Raw genomic sequence first — 11201 nt, 5'->3', positions numbered from 1 at the left:
TATCCTTGCAAGCAAATAGTTTCTGATCGGCTGTAATAAATAAAATAAGTAATATTAATGAAGATCGGCTGGCGACACTAATTATAATTTTTTTGTTTTCATAACAGGTATTTGCTCCCCTTCTGCTACTGCCATCGGTTTGAGACACCAGCAGATGGCTTTTAGACACCTGCAGCTTCGTGTGAACAACTGGAGCACACTGACAATTTTATGGGACGATCGCCAAGGGCCCACATGCCCTTACGCTGTACTAGTGGCTAGAAGCAACATATCAACCTTTGCGATGGACTAGTGCCTAGTTGATGGAACAGCCTTGCGGTTCACCGTGCTTCCAAAGTGCTTCTTTTAACGAAAAGCAACACCCTGTGTACCATGGCGGATACAGATAAAATAAAATAAATGGCTTTCGGAGTTCATATGGCAATTGCTGAATATTCTCTAAAAATTTAATGTAAAATAAATGTACTTTACCAAATGTACCGTGTTGCTGTTTGATTTTAAAGTACAGTTTCATATTCAGAATTGTGGCGCGCTGTGTTGTGAGATGGTCTGTGTTGGTTTCCGGGTTCTGTGTGGAGTCGCGTAGAAGACGACTGGGCGCGTCTGCCTACGCAGCACAGTAACGTCACGGAGAGAGGCGGGGAATATGAATGTTTGGATAATGTCAGGCTCAGGGGCGGGGGAATTGATTTAGTGCCGATGAAGCAGGTCAGCCAGGGCGATGCAGCAAGTGATAGGATTATCAGAAAATGGCGGTGCCCTGGTGCTTGTTTTCGCGTGCGTTTAATGGACGAAAACTCGGGTAAGGTCCATAGGAAAGTTTTCTAAAATCGAGCCACTTAGGCTTACAAAAACATGGCCGACCCGTAGGGACAATACAAATTTTTACTAGACCATGCCTTTAAGGTCATCCCAGATTGAGGTTAGGGTGGTTTCAGTTCCGTGACGGGCTCTGAAACCTGATTGTGCGGGGTCTAGGAGATTGTTGGCTTCAACAAAGGAATTTAGTTGGGAGTAGGCGGTTCAGTCATTGAGTTTGGCAAGGAATCTGGTGTTTGAGATGGGGTGGTAGTTTTTGGGCTCAAGAGGGTCAAGGGAAGGTTTTTTAATTAGCGGTTTGACATGAACCATTTTGAATGCGTCAGGAAAGATACCAGAGGAAAGGGAAGCATGTGAGCAGCTAGGCCGGAATGTGCTCGGCTAGCTGCGTTTTATTAGGGTGATGAGGTGTTCATGGGGTAGTATTTGTATGTGAACAGCTAGGCCGAATTAATCAGGGGTATAGCTGTGTTCTAGTTGAGTGATGGTATATAGTAGAGAGTGAGCGTAGTGATGTGATATGATGATTATCTTTAAAGCGCCTGTGACCAGGTACGTGAACAGGATGGCAGGGAATGTAGCGACAAGCGGACACAAAGAGTCAGGGGGTTGGGCTTACAGAGACAGGGGGGGATACAGATATATAGCAACAGCATGGGAACATGAAGGCAGGGTACACAGTGATACACGTGTTAACATTTACATTCATATTTCTATCCAGATGCTACTCAGGCTAATGTTTACAGCTCCAGCCAAGTGTGGGACATGCCAACATTCACATTTCCATCCAGAAGCGACTCAGGCCAATGCTCCCAATCCTGTCAGGGTCTTGTGCAGGCTAATGTTCAGAGTTCTAACTGAGTACTCCATTAATTCCTTCCATTTTCATCCTTTTCATCCACTCAATCTTTTTCTTCCATTCCATCCATTCTACCCACTTCATCCATGCCATCCATTTTATCCACTCCAACCATTCCATCTATTCCATCCATTCATCCACTCCACCCATTCCATCTATTTAGTCCATTCTATCCCTGCACACAAACCATCGATTCCACCCACTCCATCCATTCCTATCCGTTTCATCCATTCCTATCCGTTTCATCCATTCCTATCCATTTCATCCATTCTATCCTTTTCATTCATTCTATCCACCCCATCCACTACATCCATCTATTCCATCCATCCATCACTTCATCGATTACAACAATTCCATCCCTTTCATTCATACATCCATTTCATTCATTCATCCATTACAATTCCACCCACTGCAACCACTCCACCCAATCCATCCACTCCATCCACTCCACCCAGTTCATCCATTCCATCCACTCAACTTCACCCATTCCGCCCACTCCATCCACTCCATCCACCCCATTCACTCCATCCACCGCATCCACTCCATCCACCTCATCCACTGCACCTATTCCAATCATTCCAATCGTTTCATTCATTCCCTCTATTTTATCTGTTCTATCCATCCGCCCCATCCATCCATTCATTCCATCCACTCAATCCACTCAGTCTACTCCATCCATTCCATCCATCGAACGATTCCATATCCTTATACTCCATCCATTCCATCTACCCCATCCGTTTCATTTGTCTACTCAATAAGTTCCATCTACTCTATCTCATTTCATTCATCCATTCTATCCACTCTGTCTACTCTATCCGTTCCATCCATTGATTCAGCTCCATCCGTTCCATCTGCTCAATCTGTACCATCCTTTTCATCCGTTCCATCCATTTGTTTATCCATCCATCCATTCAATCCAACTCCATGCACATCATCCAATTCCATCCATTCTGTCTATAAAATTCCATATACACATATTCTGACCATTCCATCCATTACATTCGTCAATTCTCTGTACATTCAATCATTCCACATGCATCCATGCCATTCGTTCGATCTACTCGCTCCACATGCTTTCATCCACTCCATCCATCTCTTCCGTCCGTCCGTCCATCTTTTTATCTATTGCGTCCATCCATTCTATCCAGTATCCGTTCCATCAATCCCCTCCACCCATCCGTACACTGATACAAATAGTCTGGAGCGACCATCTCATCATCCCATTCGTGATCACACTACCAACTCAAGTCCACATCTAGCCCCCCAAGCTCACAACCATCACAAAAAGAAACTGGAAAACTGTCAAAACAAGCAACCTAATGGAACAACTGGAGATGACTAATCCCCCAACTACAGAACTAGAGCTGGCTGACCTAGACGGGAAACTGGAGCTACTCCACAAATGGATTGCTGATGCAATTGAAAACATCACCCCGGAAAAACCATTTACCCCCTCAATAAAAAGAGCAATGGCAAAATGGTTCACACTGCTACTAAAGACCATGAAAAAGGACAACAAGAAGATGGAATTGGAAAGGAGGAAAGAATACAACCAAGACAAGAAATTACTGTTCCAAAAGCAAATCCACCCATACAAGAAGGAAAAAGGGCGAAGAGAAGGCATTTTGATGACAGAATCACCAATGCCACAACACACAAAAAGAAATGTTCAACATCATTAAAGAAATGAGAAACTCAACTGGTTGCGACAACACTCCAATCCTTTCAGAGAAACTTTGCAACGACCTGGCAGACCATTTCGAGAACAAAATCAACGACATCCGACAAATCATACAAAACAGACCTACCAACCATAACACTCAACCAACCGGAGAAAGAGCCATAGCACACACTCTAAACTTTCCTAAAATATCAGCAGAGAAATACGCCAAGCTGGTAAAACGCAGCAAGAAAGCAGGATCACCCATGGATTCCTGCCCCCCTGACATCTACAAATCAATCCTCGCACAAGGAACACCATCAGAATACTACCGAAACCTTCTAAATCTCTCACTCACAACAGGAACTGTACCAAAATCCTTCAAATTAGCATTAATCAAACCACTTTTAAAAAACACAAATGGCGACGTGGAAGACCTCTCGAACTACAGACCGATTTCCAACATTCCCTACCTGGCAATACTCAAATTGCTAGACCAAGCACAAGTCGGTTTCAGACTTGCAAGAGGAACAGAATCGGCACTACTATCCATCTGGGACGACCTAAAAACAAACGGAGACTCCAACACAACCTCAGCTCTAATTCTGCTCGACCTCTCCGCAGCCTTCGACAAAGTGAGCCATGACACCCCAACCAAAATATTGGAAGACCTAGGTATAACGGACATAGCACGACTCTGGATTAAATCATTCATAGCAGACAGGACAGAAACTATTGATAAAACCCTTCAAATCTACTCCACGAGTTAACGATTGTGGAGTGCCACAAGGATCCTCACTACCGCCACTATATTTCAACAGCTACCAGACTCCAGTAATAAGGATCTTCAAAACATACAAAATTACATGCTACAACTGCGCAGATGACATTCAAACCATCTACAAAATCGAAGACACTTAAACCAATCACTCAATCCTAATTGAGTGTCTTAAAGAAGTCTTTAACTGGACGAATGCCAACAACTTGAAAATCAACCCAGGAAAGAGAGAAATCATGATTATATCCAAAAACCAAGAGAACACCTACATTCCCTGGCCGACGGAAATGGGAACCGCGCCCACACCATCTAAGGTAGTAAAAAAAACCTGGGAGTCCTAATGGACAACACCCTAACCACAAATAAACACAATAATCAAGAAATGTTTCTTCCTCCTTCACAAAACAAGAATCATCCTACCTTTCCTCTCCTTCACCCCCAAAACACTCACAATCATCGCCCTCATCATGTCAAGAATCGATTACGCAAGCAGTCTCTACCTTGGGATGCCAGATTGCCTCCTGAAGAAACTACAACGCATCCAAAATGCAGCATCCAGACTCATCCTCAATTTATCCAGAAGAGACCACATCACTCCAGCCCTAAAAATACTACATTCCAACCCTGGAATCCAGGATATTGGGAATGAATGTAAAAATGTCTTTTTTTGTATATTTTTTATGTATTTTAAAATGTGTTTGATAAGATTAAATTGAATTCTTTGACCAAATGACAAAAAGTGTGGGTTGGTATTTATATAAAAAAGAACACACAGAACAAGTAGAGACTACCCCTCTCTTCCACTGGTCCACTGTATATTGTTTCTCTGCCTCAGGCCCAGCCAGCCCTGTCCAGCAAGAGCAATGAGAGCAGAATCCGGGATTCATGGCCCATTAATTTGATGTGTGCATTGCTGCCTGGCCATGGATGACGTGAAACAGACACTGCACAGGGTCTAGGCACCGTGAGATCTGGGCAAGTGTCAGAGCATCACAGTACGACACCACACCAGTGTTTATTTAGAAAATGTGTAGGTGTCATCTGAAGATCTGTATTTCACTCAATTTAGAGGTTTGTGAGAATGTGGGGTTTCCTGTTCATTCTGTGCGCCTCTTACAAATGTATGGGCTCTGCTACTCCAAGCATTGGCTTGCTAGAAGAGGAAGGTTTTAATCACAGGTATACTACTTTGCTTTCCGTTCGCTGTCCAAACACGGCAGTAGGCGTTACAGGAAGGAAATGCGTTGCCTGCCCACAAGTGGCCGTTGCTGCGTGATCACAATGGAGTGCATTTAGTATTTCTTTTGTGGAAAGGGAGTGTTGTTGGAAACATAGACCAAGCCACTGCAGACTGAGACGCCCATACTCTAAGAGGGAGGTATTTTTCAAGCAAGCACACATGATCAGTACCTCTGAGAGCTGCTTGCCTGCCTGAGCTCATCATGCCATGGGATAATTTAATGTGTATGGTCAGAGCTCCGAGCTGGTGCTCTGTCTCTCACTGCAGAATAGTGAACTTCCCAGCAGCTATGCTGTATACACACACAGACGCAAACATCAATTTTTCTGAGGCAGGTAAATTAGTTACTTTTAAGAAATTTGATTTGTCAATGGCAGGAACAGCATTCAGGCTTTTCAACCTATTCAGTTGAAAGGGGCCAACAGGGAGGCCCATGTTACCAGTCAGCAGTTATAACACAGAAATATATGTCTCTCTATATTACTTTATTTCTGGGGCTTCCCTTACAAGCTGCATTTACGGGAGCCTTTGCGGCCGTCACTTTCCTTGGGGTATACAGTCGTTTCTTTTTTTTTTTTAAACTGTGTTTATTTTTGTAACAGAGCAGAGTGAATACATTACAAGTAAAGTTATCGCATGGCAGTCAACTTCCCATCCTCCCCCGTCCTCCCACCCATCCGCTCCCCCTGATGTGCCCACCCCGACTTGGGTTACTGGATTTCCTATGTTTCTTCCTCCGCTCGGATAGTTTTTGTCCCCTCCAAGATTCTTGCGGCGTTCCGAGGTAGGTAGGTTAGGGCTGGGAACTTTCTGTTATAGTCTAGAAATGGGGCCCACGTGTCCTGGAAACAATGCAGAGTCCTGGTTCTGGCCGCCGTTATCTTTTCTGCAATCATGATGTCCCACATTTTCCCCCACCATAGTGCCACCAGCGGATCTTCCATGGATTTCCATGTGCAAGCCACCACAATCCGTGCTGCCAGCAGGCATTGAGTCAGGAGCTTAGCTTTTCTTCCCGATCTGGGGTAGCACCCCGGGACCGGGGCCCCCAGGAGGAAAGGTTCAGGTTTTAGTGGAATTACCATTTGGGTAATGTCTGCAAATATGGTTACACACTGTAACCAAAAAAGTTGAACCTTCGGACATGACCACCACATGTGGTAGAAAGAGCCTGGCTGTCCACATGGTCTCCAAAGGCGGGGCTCAGGGCCCTGTTTATATGGTGAAACCTTGGGGTGGGGGGTAGTACCAGCGCAGTAAGAGTTTGTATGCGCATTCTCGATTTGTGATGCAAGAGGACAATGAGTGGGTTTGCGACAAGATGTCCACCCAGTTTTGGTTGGTTAGCGCATGCCCTAGGTCCGCCTCCCACTGGGCCATCGCTCGGGTCTTTGAGATAAGGCAGTCTCCCGTGAAGTGTTTGTATAAGGCCGAGATGATTCCTCGAATCGGGAAATCTTGCAGGGTTAGTTCAAGTGGGGAGGGCGTGCGCGTTGCTGGTAGCCAGGTTTGCGGGTGGGTGCACCAGTGTCGAAGCTGAATATAAGCGAATCTGTCTGCTTCCTTCAGCTGAAAAGTTTCTTTGCATTGTTCAAATGTTCGGGGGTGACCTTCCACAAAAAGTTGGCCCAATGACTCTAGGCCTCCCCTGATCCAGTTCTTGAAGTTGTGGGGGTTGGTTCCGGGAGCGAAGGATGGGTTCATGAAGACCAGGCAGAAAGGGCCTAGGCCCTTCGGGATCACTTTGCATCGCCGCGCCCAGTCCCGTGCATTCAGCGTGTTTGGTGGAAAGTAGTAGCTCATTCCCGCTCTGTTGGAGCTGAGGTGGAGTATGCGGGAGAAAACGCAAAGGGAGGGGCAGCAGGGATTGTGCTATCTCCACCCATTTGGGGCACCCCGAAGTCATTAGCCAGGCGTGGATGTGGGTTAATTGAGCCACTATCTGGTAGTTCTGCAGGTCGGGGACTCCCAGTCCTCCCAGGCGTGCGTTCCCCAGCATCGTTCTCAGAGGGATCCTGGCCTTTTTGCCCTTCCAGATGAATTGGAGCAGTTTCCTCTGGAGCCCCAGAAGGGGGTTCCATGTAATAATGTTGCCACAAAAATCTCGCCATGCAAAAATATCGCCGAAAAATTGCCGTTTTTGTGGCGACATTATTGCATGGAGCATGGGGGAACACCCCCGCAACCCCCAAACTTTTTTTTTCTTCTTTTTTTTTTGCCCCTGTCCCCATATATATGGTCACCCATATAATATCGCCGCAACCTTTTCCCGGCGATATTATTTACGGCGACCATATATATGGGGATAATATTACCTGATACCCAGAAGGGTGGCCGGCAGAATCGTTACGGGGAGAGCGGAGCATGCATACAGAAACCTGGGGAGGAGATTAATTTTGCTCGCTGTGGTGCGCCCCATCAGGGAGATCTCTTGGGTCGCCCACCTCCTCAAGTCTCGTTCTAGTTCGCGGAAGAGCGGGGGAAGTTTGTTTGATAAACCGATTTTGGGTCCGCTGGGATGTGGACTCCCAAGTAGGGGATTGATTTTCCTTTCCATTGTACGGGGCACAATGAGGTGAGGGCCTCTGGGTCGCCAGGTGACAGGTCGGTCCCCAAAGCCACCGATTTGTGATAGTTGATGGAGAAGCCTGTGACTTCCCCGTAGTCTATTTCTGCCAGGGCGTGGCGCAGAGAGAGGGTGGGGTCCGCAAGGTTGAGCAAGACATTGGGCCTCATTACGAGTCTGGCGCAAACCGAGGCTGTAAAACCTCCTGGTTACCGCCGGACTCGTATTACCATTCCGCCTCCGTGATTCTCGGAATTACCCGGGCATTACAACCCCGGTTTCCCGGGAATCACAGAGGCGGAATGGTGTTAATCCCCATTCCCATTGAGTCCTATAGGACTGCAGGACTAATAAAGGGCAACTCTAAAATAGTGAACCAGGCATTGCAAAACTCAATTGGTGAGAAAAAGTCCTATAGTCCTATAGGACTCAATGGGAATGGGGATCATGGAAACACCGGCAGCATCTCGTAATGCTGCCGGTGTTTCCTCGGCCGCCTGCAGGCGGGCGGTGTTAAACCCGCCAGGTCAAACCTGGCGGGAACATCACCTCCCGACTGCAGGAGTCGGGATCAGGCGGTCCGGAAACAACGGTGGCGGCGGGTTTACCGCCACCGTTATTTCCGGACCGCCTGATTTGTAATGAGGCCCATTGTCTGCATAAAGCGCTATTTTGTGTTGGGTGGGGCCGATCTGAGGGCCTTGGGTGTTGGGGTTGGCTCTGATTCTCTGGCCGAACGGCTCCATCACGATGGCAAAGAGCAATGGGGATAACGGCATCCATTCCTGGTCCCACAGGAAAGCGGGATCGGAAAGAGCGCCATTGACTCTGAGAAGGGTTTTCGGGGCTTGATAGTTTGCTAGGACCATCTTCTGGAACATGGGCCCTATGTGGAAAGCTTCCATAGTTTGACCCATAAAGGCCCAGTCCACCCTGTCGAACGCTTTGACGGCGTCCAAGGCCACCAGCACTAGTTTTTGTGAGTTCCAGGCTGTGAGGTCGACCAAATCCAGGGCTCTGCGAACATTGTCTCCTGTGGATCTGTTGATGATAAAGCCTAATTGGTCCGGTGGATTATTTCAGGTAGAATGGCTGAGAGGCGGTTGGCCAGGATTTTCGAGTAGATGCTGGCATCAATGTTCAGCAAGGCGATAGGTCTGTATGAGGCAGGGTCTTTCGGGTCTTTTCCAGGCTTGGGCAATAGGATTGTGATGGATTCCGCCATGGAGGGGGTGACAGTGCCTGAATTCCTGAATGAGTTAAAGAGGGCCACCATGGGAGCCACCAGTTGTGGGCCGAAAATTTTGTAGAATCTTGCCGAGAACACATCGGGCCCCGGGGCCTGTGCTTTGAGGAACTTAATAACATCTTCGACTTCCTCACTTGTGATAGGTGCGTCAAGGTTTGCTTGGGCTGCGTCCTTCAGGTAGGGTAGAGCCGCCTTTTGTAGATATTCTTTTTGTTTGCTTCGGTCTCTAGGAGGGGAGGTCATCACCTAAGCCAGGTGGTGGGCAGCCAGTTGCTGGTTCTCCCGCTCTGCGTAATGAACCCTGCCTTGGCAGTCTCGTAACCCAATAATTGTGTTGTTCCGCCTCGCCTTGGCTAGTTTGCTCACTAGTAGGTGTTAGGCAGAATCCTGTGCAGTTCCCTTACGGAGCACTACAGAAGATTAAGACTACAGGTAAGAGCAATAAATCTCCTTTGGTATCAGTCTGTACCACAAAGATTTAGTTGGTATCTGTGGCTAAGCAGTCAGACTTATCTCAAGAGGGAGATGAGCAGTATTCAGAGTTTACACCATAGGACTACAATACAGTGGTACAAGGAAACACTACCCAAAGCTTTGTATTGAAAATAAATATATATATATATATATATATATATATATATATATATATATATATATATATATATATATAAATATATAAATAATTTTTTTTATTTGATTTAATTGTATAAAACAATTTTTACAAAACAAGACAAAAATCCGAACATTACCTGTTCTCGGTCCCCCGCTCATTCTCTCCTCATCCCGTTCCCAGTTCGCCTCCAAATTCAGACCAGACCAAATGCCAATTAAAGAAGAGAGGAGAAAAGAAGAAGAAAGGAGAAAGAAAGAGCAGAGAAGAGGAAGGAGAAGAAGAGAAGAAGAAAAATCCTATTCAATTCAAATTCAAGATCGAAGTCCCCCTAGGAGGTGTTAAGGTGATAGCATTTTCTTTCGACCGAGCCCGACAATCACGATCTTCATGTGAGTAGGCTGATGTCTCAGAAGAAGCCCACCACCGCAACAACCCAAGTGGTCTTTTTCCCACTCAGGAGCCGACACCACCATTCCTCTTCATCATGGAAATGCAGATTTTCAAACAAGTGCCCCAGGTGTGTCAAACGGGGGCCTGTGACCCCTAAGCAGTTTAGCAAGAGGTGTCTTATAGTTTCCACCATCTCTGTTTTTTGCAAAATCTGCAGGCTGCATCCGTTACCAATTTTCTTCTTGACAGGACTTCCGTTGCGTGAAGAATGTTGAGACGGATTCTTAAAAAGTTCTCCCGAAGTTTTGAGTCTGGGCCTTTTGTCAAATAAGATTTTAATTCATTCACTTTTGACAGTTGCGGAGGAAGATCTTTTATCAGTTTTGAGGCTGCTGCTTTTTCCAAAGTGTCTATCCAATCTTTCTCTAGGAGGCGTTGTTTGACCTTAGAAGGGTTATGGATTAATTCTTCTTTGGAGCTGCCAGCCCCCTCTAACAATTAATTGATCTTTACTGCCCATTCCGTTAACATTTTACAGGACCCCGCTTGTATTTCCAGCTGGATTTCTTTCAAGATCAATGGGGGTCCTGGAAGTAGGATCTTTCGGAATAGTATTATTTCATTGCGAATCACAATGGAGCCCAAAGATTGTAGTGAGAGTTCCCTTATTATTAACACAGTTGGAAGTGAGTCAGGAAGATTGAGAACCTTTCTCCAGTAGAAACCTTCTAGTTTTAACCAAAAGGATGCTGGAAGATTAGGTAAGGCTTCTGCCCCATAGGTGAGACTTGGAATCACTTTCGACTTAAAAAAGATCAGAACTGACGCCATAGTGAACTTGTTTATCATAGCCCGAGATTGTGAGATGAACAATCTCGCTTTTGACATGATACTCTCCTACATCAACGTTTCCTTTCTGCTTTTGTTAATGATAACACCCAGATATTTGAAGTTATCCACCAGTTCAATTTGGGTGTTTTTACCGACCAAGAAAATTTCTCCGACTTCCTTTCATTTCCACCCAAAG

Source organism: Ambystoma mexicanum, chromosome 6q (assembly GCF_040938575.1).
Source record: "Ambystoma mexicanum isolate Mex_15411 chromosome 6q, UKY_AmexF1_1, whole genome shotgun sequence".
Lineage (NCBI taxonomy): Eukaryota > Metazoa > Chordata > Amphibia > Caudata > Ambystomatidae > Ambystoma > Ambystoma mexicanum.
This window is presented reverse-complemented; position numbering follows the sequence as displayed.